This window comes from Tamandua tetradactyla, chromosome 4 (genome assembly GCF_023851605.1).
Source record: "Tamandua tetradactyla isolate mTamTet1 chromosome 4, mTamTet1.pri, whole genome shotgun sequence".
Taxonomy (NCBI): domain Eukaryota; kingdom Metazoa; phylum Chordata; class Mammalia; order Pilosa; family Myrmecophagidae; genus Tamandua; species Tamandua tetradactyla.
This window is the reverse complement of record NC_135330.1, coordinates 121,718,807-121,732,539: the sequence shown is the minus strand read 5'-3', so window position 1 is coordinate 121,732,539 and position 13,733 is coordinate 121,718,807.

Sequence of the window (13,733 nt, the reverse complement as noted above, 5' to 3'; positions counted from 1 at the left end):
GGGTAATTTCAGCTGGGATTGAAAACCTTTCCATCACTTTTAATAGTTCCTGCCCAAAGAGATTGGGAGACTCTATGAAGCTCTGGGATAGGGCTATCCACCTATATTGTTGCCTTCTTCCAGAGAAGGGATTTTCACATTCAAAGGTAAATAAGTCCCTACTCTGTGGGTCAAGAGGGCAGGCCCAAAAGGCATTCTTCAGATCTCCTATACTGAACTACTTATGATGGTAGGGAATTCTACTAAGGAGGGTATAAGGGTTAGGGACCATAGAGTGTCTAACTTGAACAATTTGATTGATGGCTCTCAGGTCCTGTACCGTTCTCCAACTGCCATCTGCTTTCTGGATGGGAGGAATGGGAGTATTGACAGGGAACATACAGGTTTCCAGGCGCCATCTTGAAGAAGACCTTCAGTGATGGGCTTAAGACCTTGTCTCCCCTTCAATGGAATGGGATATTGTCTTTGACAAACCACCTCCCCTTCTTTTTACATTTTAATTTTTACAGGGGGAACTTGCAACACCACCACCATCCCTGTTTCCCTCTCTCACCCACACTTTTTCATGGACGTCTTTCTCATCTTCCTCAGTAAGCAAGGCTAAGACAACTTCTATTTGGCCATCCCTTACCCCCAGATATAGTCCCATAGGTACTATCAGGTCTCTTCCCAATAAATTACTCTCAGCTTCTAGAATGTATAACAGGGAACTTGTAATTTGGTTCCCTTCTTAATAGATAGTAGTAGGTTTGAAAATAGGGACTTTTAATCCTTCTTCTTTTACTCCTGAAACTGTGACGGAGCTACGAGAATTCAATCCTTTTTGCTTGTGGTTCACAGAAGATTGAGCTGCTCCAGTGTCTACCAAAAATACAATTTCTTCCTGATATGGGCCCACCTTCAAATTTACCAAAAACTCCTGGTGGGGTCTCGGGACAAGGAGCCTCTGATCTCCCTAATCTTCAAAACTCATCAGGGGTATCACCCCACCTTCTTTCTTTAAACTCGGGCACTCTCTTTTAAAATGACCAGGTTTCCCACAGTGATAACACCCTGCTGAGGCCTGTGCCCTCTTCTCGCCTTTATTTTCTCTGGTCTGGACTCTTTCTCTATCTTGCCTCTGCCTGTTTCCTCCCTGTTTTATTTCTAATTTCTTCTCAATCATGTGGTCGGCCATGCTTATCATGACTTTAGGTTTCATCTTTCTGCTTCTGTCCTTCCTCTACCCTTTTCACAAATACTTTCTGAGATTCTCTCAATATCTCTTCCAATGGTTTATCCACCCATGCATCTATTTTCTGGATCTTTTTCTGAATGTCAGGTCAAGACCCCTTCATGTAGCTGACATTTAATATTCCTTGGGCCACAGTATCAAGGTGTATTCCAGAGTATTTCCTTGCCTGGTCCCCAAACCATTTTAGGTAAGCAGAATGAGTGTCATCTTTTTCTTGGACCACTCAAAAGGCCATATTTAAGTTCTGAGATTTGGTTACAACCAACTTTATTCCTTGTATAATGAGGTCTCGAAGATCTCTCATGTGTGCCCTGTCCTCCTGATCATTATTATCCCGATTGGGATCTACACTAGGAAATTTCTGCTCTGCTGCCATCACCCCTTGTCCAGGTGGGTTCTGCCTCTCCAATTCTGCCATAGCTGCCCTTCTCACCATCCCCTTTCTTCCCCCATGAAGAGGATATTCTTATACTCTTATGGACATAAGGACATGAACTAAGTTCAGATTAGTTATATAAGCTGAGACCTAAAAATTTATCCAGCTCTTCAGCTAGCCCCTACTGGATCATCCATTATTTATTTCATTTCTTTCTTAAATTTCTTCACTTCTGTGCTCATCAAGGGGATGTTTATGTAACTAAGTTTGCCTGGTCCAATAGGTACTTTTCTCAGAGAGTATAGAGACTCAACAGGCATATTTTCCTTTAGGAGCACCCAGAAATGGAAAATCCTATATATTATTTTTACATTGTTCCAACTCCTTCCTCAGTGGTTGGTGGGTTGTCACGGATGGAGCAGTCGGCTCTGATTGCCCCTCTCACCCCCTGACAGAGGGGATGCAGGTTAATTTTGTTGGGCCTTCATGGTCCAAAAGTTTCTGGCCCAGAGGAGGAGTATAGGGAGGGGGAAGGCTCAATAAATGATCTCAGGCTTTAGCATCTAAAGATTTAGCCTCTGGCTCTGGCATTACCTTTACAGGTTAAAGAGGAGTCCTCCTTCTCTTTAGCTAACACATGGCATAATTCAATTCATCTTTAGAGAAGGGCTTCCTATCATTGACATAAAGAATGAGGTTGGTACAAAGCCAATCCTCATCTGCCCTATATTTTGGCCAAAATACATTAGGTGGTACAATGCTTTCTTTGGTCTAAATATAACAAAAATATTTAACCATTTCTTTTTTGCCCTTCCCCTCTTATTCTATCATTATCAGCTCAACATTTTAAGATTCTCCCTAATGAACTGTACTGGGAAATTTTCCCAAGGCCCTCTGCCAGCATCCTCTCCCTTTTTCTCCTGGCCAGCTGGCTGCTTCTATTCCCCATCCTGAGTCTTGCCTATTTCCCTTTCCCTCAGCACCATTTCGCTTTGTCCTGCTTCTGCCCCCTTTTCCTCGAGGAGGTTGTTTGGGACTCAGCACTTGCTTTGCACATCTCAGACACGCACGCTCCACCTCAGACTCATCAGGATCATTTCCAACCACCAAGACAATACTTGGCAGGCATTTTGTTACTGTGGTCTGTGCAGAGAGTTGCATGGTCACTATGAGGCAGCCCTTCATCATTCTCATGCACAATCAGTGGATCCAAGCATCCTGTCTCCGGTCTTTCTGGCTGTCAGAAGTGGACCCCCAACAGTGTTGTTTGAGACCAGTTAATCAGTGGAGCACACCTTCCTATCATCAAAGCCCCTTCAGAGGGGCCTGCCTCTGAAGCCTTGGATCCTGAATGAGCCCCAAAATTACTAGAAAGAATTCCATACCTGAAGGAGAACAAATGCTCATCCATTTATACATGATTTTGCAAGAATGGGCTCCCTGCTGAACACAAAATGGTGGCTGGTGCGCCAAACAATAGAATGCTGAGATGGTTACACCTGTGCCTGACCTGCAGTTCCTCCCTTATTTCTCCGCTGATTGGATACTCCAGATGTTACAGCCTATCTAGGAAATCTAATTTATTTGAACTTCCCACTGATTATGATTATGTTTTAGATTTTTAATGACCCTGGTCATTAAGGATTTGGCACCAGTTCTAAGCTTGTGTCAGAGACTCAACCCTTTCTCTGCCTGCATCACCTTTGTGAAAGCTAAACTTAAAGTTTGGTTCTTACAATCATCAGAACTAAAAATCAGGGATTGTAGTGTTAGATATAAAGATTACCATCTTATATTTAAAAAAGAAAAAAGTTGAAATATGGTAAAATGCATGCAGCAAAAATCCTAATCAAAAGAAAGCTGAGTGACTGTATTAAAATCAGCAAAATTGTAATTCAGAAGAAGGATTAAAGAGAGTCATTGTATAATGAAAAAGGGATCACTCAATCAATCAGGAAGACATAAGAATTTAAGGTGAGAGCTTCATAATACACATAGTAAAGCTGTTAGAATCAAAGGACAAATTCACATTCATACTTAGATACTTCCAAAAATTTTAACTATTGATAACACAAGTAAAGAGAAAACACAAAAGATACTTATAATTTGAACAACACTATCAACCTACTTGAACTCTTCACTTCAGTGATACCAGCAGTATAGGCATCTTTCTAATCTGTACATGAGACATTTGTCAAGATGGACCATAGAAGTCAAGACTCATAAGATAATTTTATTCCTATTTAAAATATTCTCTGACCACAAGAAGATTAAACTAGAAATCAGTAACCAAAGATAACAGGAAAATCTCCAACACATTTCTAAATTGCCCTTGGCTGAAGGAAGAAATAAACAGCAAAATAGAAAATATTTGAACCAAATAAAAATGAAAACAAAATATAATGATATTTGTGAAGTGCAGTTAGAGTGTTCTGATACAGAAATTCAAAGAAGCAAATGTTGTATGAAACCAGAAATAGTTCTTAAATCAATGATGTAAGCTTAAACTTACAAAAGAGAAGAAAATGTAGGCAGATGGAAGGAACTAGAAAATATGCATGCAGAAATCAATAAAATTGAAATCAGAAAAATATTAGATGAAATTATGAAATCAAAATCATTTTCTTTGGAATGACTAATAAAATGGATAACATGCTAGCCAGACTGATAATAAAATAAGAGTGAAGCCACACATTATTAATAATTGATATAGATACTATAGATAGGAAAATAATTTATGGGCATATAATGGACAAGTTTATAGCAACCATTTGATAAATTAAATGAAGTAAAGTAGTTCCTTAAAAGGTTCAAATTAAAATGCTCACTCAAAATTGAATACATAGCTTTATACTTATTAAAATATTAAATTTATAATCAAACACAACCTCACAAAAATATTCTAGACTTAGATGTTATTATATTATACTGTTGAATTCTACCAAGTGTTGTAAGAAGAAAAAGCCTGATCTATATAATATCTTCCAGAATATAGAAAGGGGGGGGAGTAAATCTACAGAACTCATTTTTTCAGTCTAGCATTACCCTTATACCTTTTACCCTTAGCAAAATAGGAAAGTTATTGAATTATATTATTCATGATATGGAAGCAAACATTGTAACAGAATATTAGCAAATTAAGTATTTGTTTCATAAAGGTCATTCTTCATGAACAATTCTAATTTATTCTAGTAATATAAGTTTAGCTCAAAATTTGAATATAAAACAATGTAATTAACTCTATCAATAGATTTTTTTAATCAATAGATTTTTAAAGACTTATTCAACCTTATGAACTAATAGAGAAAAATATTTTTTTCTTTATGAGAGAAGTTGTAGGTTTATATTACAATCATGAATAAAATACAGCATTCCCATATGCCACTCTATTATTAACACCTTGCATTGATGTTTAACATTTGTTGCAATAGATAACATATTTTTATAATTGTATTATTAATTTTAGTAAATAAATCTAATTGTATAATTAGATTTATTGTGCAGTGTACTTCCATGAATTTTTTTGTGATTGTTCTGGCCAAACTTTTCTATTAAGTATTCTGTGGTCATTTAACACACATTTAAATGGTCTTATTGGGGGAGCAGGAAAGGGGACGTTCTTGCAAATTTTTAAGAAAATGTCAGAAAGGCAAAATATGGCCAGCATTATCTTCTTGCTTTTTTGAGTTTGCTGTGAGAATAATATGTTCCTTACATAAGCTTTTCATACTGAGAAATGTCTCAATATTATCGTTGAAACATCTATTGCTTCTTTCAGTTTTGCCAATGTTTACCTCATGTACTTTGCAGTTCCTTGATTACAAATGTACACATTAATGATTGCTATTTGTTTTTGGTGAATTGCCCCTTTTATTAATGCGTAGTGTCATTCTTTTTCTTCTATGACATTTTTACATGTAAAGTCCATTTTGTCTAATATCAGTACAGTTACTCCTGCTTTCTTTTGGTTACAATTTGCACGAACATCTTTTTCAATCCTTCCATTTTTCAATCTACTTGTATCCTTGGGTCTAAGATGACTCTCTTGTAAGCAGCATATAGATGAATCATATTTCTTAATCCATTCTGCCAGTCTGTATCTTTTAATTGGTAAGTTTAGCATGTTAACATTCAAATTTATTATTGTAAAAGTTGGTTTTGTTTTTCAGCCTGCAGAACTCCCTGTAGTATTTCTTGTAGGGTTGACCTCTTGTTGACAAATGCTCTCAACTTTTGTCTGTGAAAATTGTAATCTCCCCCTCAATTTTAAAGCACAATTTGATTGGTTACAGAATTCTTGGCTCAAAGTCTTTCACTTTCAGGTTATCAAATATATCATGCCATTGTCTTCTCGCCTCCATGGTGCCTGTTGAATAGTCTGAACTCAGTCGCATGTGGTTTCCCTTGTATGTACTGAGCTGCTTTTCTCTTGCTGCTTTCAGGATTTTCTGCTTCTCTGCAACATTTGACAGACTGATTAGTGTCTGTCTTGAAATAAGCCTATTTGGATTTATTCTATTTGGGGAGGGATTATTGGGCTTCTTTGATTTGCATATTCATATATTTTATAAGGGTTAGCAAGTTTTCCCCCATTATATTCTCAACTAATCTTCCTAGTCCTTTACTCTTATTTTCTCCTTCTGGTATACCAGTGATTCTTATATTTGTGCTTTTTATGTTATCCATCATTCCCTGATATTCAATTTAATTTTTTCCATCATTTTTTGCTGTTTGTTCTTCAAGTATTTGAATTCTAATAGTCCTGTCCTACTTATTCTTTCTTCTGCCTCTTCAAATCTGCTATTGTGTGTCTCTAGTACATTTTGATTTAGTCTCTAGTATTTTTCATATCTGTTATATCTGTATTTTTATACTTATTCTTTCACATTCTTCTTTATGCTAATCTACTGTCTTTTTCATATCCTTTAGCCAACTCATTGAATTTACTTAGTAGAGCTGTATGAACATTTTTGGTTAGCTGTTCCAAAGTCTGTGCTGCCTCTGATGTTTTAATTTGATCATTAAATTGGACTATATCTATCTGCATCTTCATATGCTTTGTGATTTTCTGTTGACTTCAAGGCATTCAATTATTTTGATAGGATTACTTTGGAAGTTGGTTTCCTTCAGTCATATAAGGTTTTCTATTGTTGGGATGGGGTTCAAGTGGGGCATGGGAGATGGGGTGGTGTGTGGCAGCTTGGTGGTGGGGAATGGCACAGGGCTATGTGTGGAGTGGGGGTGCTATGCTGATTCCTGTGTGCAAAGGGTGAAAGGCATGGGATCAAGACACTGGGGACTTGGTTATGGGGTGCAGGTTTCAGGGGGGTGTGGCATGGATACTTGGGGTATGGGGTGACAGGGTTTGGGTTCAGGAGATGTGTGGGGCAGGGTGCATGTTCTTAGGGCATGGGGGTGTGGGACACGAGAGTCAATGCTTGGGTCACGTTTGTGGGCATGTGGGCATGATGCAGTCAAGGGGCATGGCTTGGCTTCCTTCCTTTTTCCCACCTCCCTGTCTGTGTACTCCTGAAGGTTCCAGTCCTTTGTTTGGAAAGCTGTGTGATAGGCTTCATGTGCTAGTTCTATGGTCTATATGAGCAGAGAAAGCTCTTTTTCTGGCCTCTGATTTCCCCAAAGGTGGCAGGGACATTACTGGGAATGGCCACTTGTCCCAAGTGGAGTCCCAATGGAGCCCATTCACCTAGTTCTCTTTTTCTCAATTTCTCAGCTTTTTCATCCAGGACCTCCCCATGTAGTGTAAAAGACCCTTTCAGGTCATTTACATTCTTCAAATGCTGTCCCAGTCATTTTTCTGTCACTTTTCTAGCTCTTCCTTGAATCAAGGATGAACTCAACCTACTCTGCTATGCCATCTTCTCAGAAGTCCCAGTTTCATGGTAATTTTATAAAATTTGTATTCTGTTACCGTATATATAATCTAACAATTCCTTATTTAATCACAGTCAGATTATCAGTGCTGCTTAATTATGGTTACAATGTTGTGCTACCATCACCACGATTTAATACAAAAACTTTTGCATTATTTCAGGTATGAATCAAGTACATTTGGTTATTCCAAGTACAGTTCAAGCTTTGACTCCCCATTCCCTCTCCCCAGTCTATTCCCTTGGCTATCTATTCTGACTATGCTCACCTAGATTCTGACTCTATGAGTTTTTATTCCAAATATTTCAGATTAGTGAAATCATAAAATATTTATCCTTTTGTGTCTGACTTACTTCACTCAATCTACTTTCTTCAAGGTTCATCTCTATTGTCATATGTATCAGGACCTCATTTATTTTTACAGCTGAATAATATTCCATTGTATCTATAAATTACAGTTAGTTACCCATTCACTGGTTGATGGACATGTGGGCTGCTGCCATCTTTTGACAATTATGAATAATGCTGCTATGAACATCAGTGTGCAGATATCTGAGTCCCTGCTTTCAATTCTTTTGCATATACACCTAGTAGTGGGATTGCCAGGCCATATGGTAAATAGTTCTATGCTTAGATTTTTGAGGTACAGCTAAACTATCTTCTACTGCAGCTACATCATTTTACTTTGTCACCAGAAATGGATGAGTGCTCTCATTTCTCTTCCTTGTCTGCAACATTTGTTATTTTCTGTTTTTGAAAGAGCAGACATTCTAATGGGTATAAAATGGTATCTCTTTGTGGTTTTGATTTGCATTTCCCTAATAGTTAATGGTGTTGAGAATATTTTCATGTGCTCTTTGGCCATTGTATATTTTTTTGGAGTAATGCCTATTGAAGTGCTTGCCTCTTTATAAATTGGATTAGGCTCAGAGAATGTACATTGCATTATTTCAATATTTTTCAATATGTTTTAATTTATGAGACTTGTTTTGTGACCTTATATATGACCCATCCTGGAGAATGATTCATGTTCACTTGAGAAGCATGAGCATTCTGTTTTTTGGGGGTGAAATATCCATGAATGCCTTTTAGGTATAGTTAGTTAAGGCAATCAGCCATGTGTTATATTTTCTCATTAATCTTCAGACTAGATGTTCTATCCATCATTTAACATGGTATATTAAAGTCTCTTAACATTATGTACACTTATTAATTTATTCTTTCAAATCTGTCAGTATTTGCTTCATATACTTTGGGGCTCTACTTTTAGGTGCATATATATCTATGATTGTTACACTTTCATTTTGAATTGTTCACTTTAAAATGACCATCTTTGTCTCCCACAGCTGTTTTTGAAATAACATCTGTTTTATCTGAAATTCATACAGCTACCCCAGATTTCTTTTGGTTACTACTTGCGTGGTATATTGCTCCATCCTTTCACTTTCAAACTATTTATTTCTTTGAGTTTTCAGGTGAGTCTCTTGCATACAGCATACAGTTGGGTTAGCCTTTCTTATCCATTCTTCCAATCTCTACCTTTGGACTGGAGCGTTTAATCCACTTATATTTAATGTCACTCCTGATAGTTCAGGACTTTCTTCTGCCATTTTACTACTTAGCTTTTAATTGTCTTATACCATTTTGCACCTAAATTCTTCCATTAATGCCTACTTTTGTACTTATTTGCTTTTTTGTCTTGTACCTATTGAGTTATTTCTCTTTTCTTTCTGGATATATTTTTAGTTTATTTCCCTTGTGCTTACCAAAGGGTTAAAGTTTAATATCCTAAATATGTAACAATGATCTTTGATTTGATAGCAACTTAGTTTAAATAACATGCACATATACTTTTCCCATACCTTTCTCTCTCCACACTTTTTTTGTACATTACCACTTCTATCTTTGTATATTTTACAAAGATAGAATTTTGTATATTGTCCCAAACCATAGATTTAACATTAATTTTTTTTTTGCCTTTTCATTTTAGCACCTGAAGCAAATAAAGGTGGAGTTACATGCCAAACAATACACTACAATATCACTGGCATTTATAGTTACCCAATTGGTGACCTGTACCAAAGATATTTATTTATTTATGCCACTTTGAACTGCTGTCTAGTGTGCTTTCCCTTTAGTCTGATACTCCTTTTAGTATTGCTTATAGGGAATGTTGAATGGTGATATCTAAACGCTTGTTTATCTGGAAATGTCTTAATATTTCTTCATTTTTGAAAGAAAGTCTCATCAGATATAAATTCTTGCTTGGCAGTTGCTTTCTTTTAGAACTTTAAATATTTCAACCCACTGTCTTCTTGTCTTCATGGTTTCTGATAAGAAATCAGCACCATCTAGAAGCAGCTCCCTTATACATAACACATTGCTTTTCTCTTGAAACTTTCAGAATTCTCTTTGTCCTTTGCTTTTCATAAAGTGATCAATATACAATGGGTTGCATTTTTCATGTTTACCCTATTTGATGTTCTCTGGGCTTCTTGGATGTGCATATGTATGTCCCTAATTAAGATTTGGAAGTTATCTGTTATTATTTCTTTGACTATTCCTTATATCTCTTTCACATTTTCTTCTCCTTCTGGACCACACATGAGGCAAACATTGGTATGTTTGATTGTGTCTCAGAAGTATCTTAGGATATTTTTTCTCTTGTAATTCCTTTTCCTTTCTAACCCTCAGCCTGATTCATTTCAAGTTTCTTCTCTTTGAGTTCACTGATTCTTTCTTCTGCCAGCTCTAATCTGTCCTTTTTCAGTGCAGTGTTATTGAGATACGTTATACAGACCATTTAAGGAACACAATCAATGGCTCACAGAATCATTATATAGTTGTGGCTTCAACACCACAATCACCAATCTCTTCTTGAAATCCTCCGTTCATTGTCTTGAGCTGCTTTTTTTCTGGAGGGCAAATTCTGGGAGGAAAAACTTGCCAGAGGGGACATTCCTAAATCAGTCTTTTCAGCTCACACAGCATAGAAGACCCACAAAGAGGGCACAGACCTGTGTGCTGGTTTGAAAGGATGCATGAACCCTAGAAAAGCCATGTTTTAATCAAAATCCCATTTCGTAAAGGTAGAATAATCCCTATTCAATACTGTATGTTTGAAACTGCAATCAGATCATCTCCCTGGAGATGTGATTTAATCAAGAGTGGTTGTGAAGCTGGATTAGGTGATGACATGTCTCCACCCATTTGGGTGGGTCTTGATAAGTTTCTGGAGCTGTACAACAGAGGATACATTTAGGGAGAATGAAAGAGATTAAGAGAGAGAAGAGCAGAATGACATAGCTGAAAGAAGCCGAGTCCACCAGCCAGTGACCTTTGGAGTTGAAGAAGGAAAATGACTCCTGGGGAGCTTCATGAAACAGGAAGCCAGGAGAAGAAGCTAGCAGATGATGCTGTGTTTGCCATGTGCCCTTCCAGATGAGAGAGGAACCCTGACTATGTTCACCATGTGCCTTTCCAGATGAGAGAGAAACTCTGACTGTGTTCGCTATGTGCCCTTTCAATTGAAAGAGAAACCCTGAACTTCAACAGCCTTCTTGAACCAAGGTTTTTTTTTCCCTTGGATGCCTTAGATTGGACATTTCTATAGACTTGTGTTCTAGTTTGCTAGCTGCCGGAATGCAACACACCAGAGACGGATTGGCTTTTAATTAAAGGGGATTTATTTTGTTGGTTCTTCAGAGGAAAGGCAGCTAACTTTCCACTGAGGTTCTTTCTTACGTGGAAGGCACAGGATGGTCTCTGCTGGTCTTCTCTCCAGGCCCCTGGGTTCCAACAACTTTCCCCGGGTGACTTCTTTCTGCATCTCCAAGGGCCTGGGCTGAGCTGCGGGTGCTGAGATGAGGAATGCCAAGCTGCTTAACAGTGCTACGTTGCAATCTCTCATTTAAGCACCAGCCAATTAAGTCAAACGTCACTCATTACAGCAGACACGCCTCCTAGCTGACTGCAGATGTAATTGGCAACAGATGAGGTTCACGTACCATTGGTTTATGTCCGCAGCAACAAGACTAGGTATGCTCACCTGGCCAAGTTGACAACTGAATCTAACTAACACAACTTGCTTTAATTGGGACATCTTCTCTGCCTTAGAACTGTAAACTATCATCTGATTAAATTCCCCTTCATAAAAGCCATTCCGTTTCTGGTGTATTGCATTCTGGCAGCTAGCAAACTAGAACAACCTGTTACAATCTGCCATAGGGGAGTATATCGGGAAGTGTGCCAAGGGCTTCTTCCATTGCTCCCCAGTGCTGAGCTTTTTTGGCCTACCAAATGGAGCCTGTTAGCCAACCTCAGCAGTCCTGCGAAAGGGCAGCATCTTTACGTGTCTTCCACAGTAGCCTCTGCTAGGGTGTGTTTAAGAAATGGTAGCTACCCTCTTTGTCCAGGGCAGTTTGGAACAATGGCTGCTCTTAAGCCAGTCCCCACTAATCTATAATTGCTATTTAAAAGCCATGATCATTGATTAGCTGGGCCCAACTCTGGTCTTGGGTAAGATGATTTTATGTCCCTTTTTGAACAGCAAACTAGGCCCATGGTTGCCTGCCACAAGAGTAGCGGATATACAACACTCGTCAATACATGGAAAGAGCCATTTATTCTTCTTCACTATAATTTATCAGCCCCAAAGTTTCTAAATCATTGTTCAGACCATTTCTGTCTGTTTAATAGTTGTTCTAGTGAAAGGACTGTGTCCTGGAGCTCCCTAGCCCACCATCTTCCTACCATATTCCTACCAGAAAAGGAATTTGACACAATTCTAGATCTATTCATGGTTAAAGAACTCTCAGCATACTAAGACTAGAAGGTAACAATCACATGTATGGAACTCATAGAGCTAACACCATACTAACAAAAAAAGTCTGAAATAGCTTAAACCTTATGATCTGTAACCAGCAAGCATGTGTCAGTTCTCACAGTCATATTCAGCATTAGAACGTAGGTCATAGACAATATAGTAAAGGAAGGAAACAGAATGAAATTCATACATATTGGAAAGGAATAAAGCTCTTTTTTACCAGTCATAATGATAATCTGATCATCTACTTAAAAAATTTCAGAGTCTATATAAATTTTCCTGAAACTAAAAATGGAGCTCAGTATAATTGCAAGATATAATACCAATTTACAATATCAGTTGAATTTACATATAATGACAATAACCATTGGTAATTATTATTAATTATTAATAAATTAATATTTATGATGTTATAAAACAGTAACATTTAAGGAACATTTAACAGAATAAATGTAAGATTTATATCATAAAAGTCATTCAACATTTATGAGAGAAATTAAAGGAGAATAAAAGTGAAGAGACATACCAGTTATATTGACTGGAAGAATTAATGTTATAAAGATGAACACTTTCATCCAACAGACTTAAAGAGTTAAAAAAAAAACATCAAATTCTTCACAGGATTTTTTTGTTGTTGAAATTGAAAAATGTTACTAAAATTTACATGGAAAACTCAAAGACCTAACATAGCCAAAACAATATTGGAAAAATCATGAAGTTGGAGAACTCATCTGATCTCAAAGTTACTGTAACTTAGTCACTGTGAAACTGGATTATGAGCTGACATATATAATTAATGTACAAGAATAAAGAGTTTTAAAATATCCAATTGTTTTTGGTCAACTGGTTTTTAACAGATGTGCCAGGTATTACTCTAAAGAAAAGATTATTTTTTCAGTAAATGATGCTGAAAACCTTGACCATCCATTTGCCTGACCTTTACCTCATACTATTTTAAAAAATAACTGAATGTTGATCATAATCAAAAATCAGAGGCTGAAACTGTAAAATGTATTTAAGAAATAGAAGATAATATGCTAATGATCTTGGGTTAGGCAAAACTTTATTAGGACACAAGAAGTATGGATCATAAGAATGATATATCAGACACCATTAAGATTAAGTAATGCTGCTCATTGAAAGACTCTAAAGAAAATGCAAAGACATTGTACAGATTGAGGGAACACATTTGCAAAGCACATATTTATTAAGGTACTCTTATAACTCAATAATGAGACAACCCAAATTTAAAATAGGCAAAATATTTGACCAGGCACTAGACGAAAGGAAGAGAAAAGGTGTGCAATTAAGACATGGAAATATGCTCAACCTCTATAATCTTTATAGCAATGCAAATTGAGACTACAATGACATATGACTCCACACATTCTAGCATGGATAAAATTGAA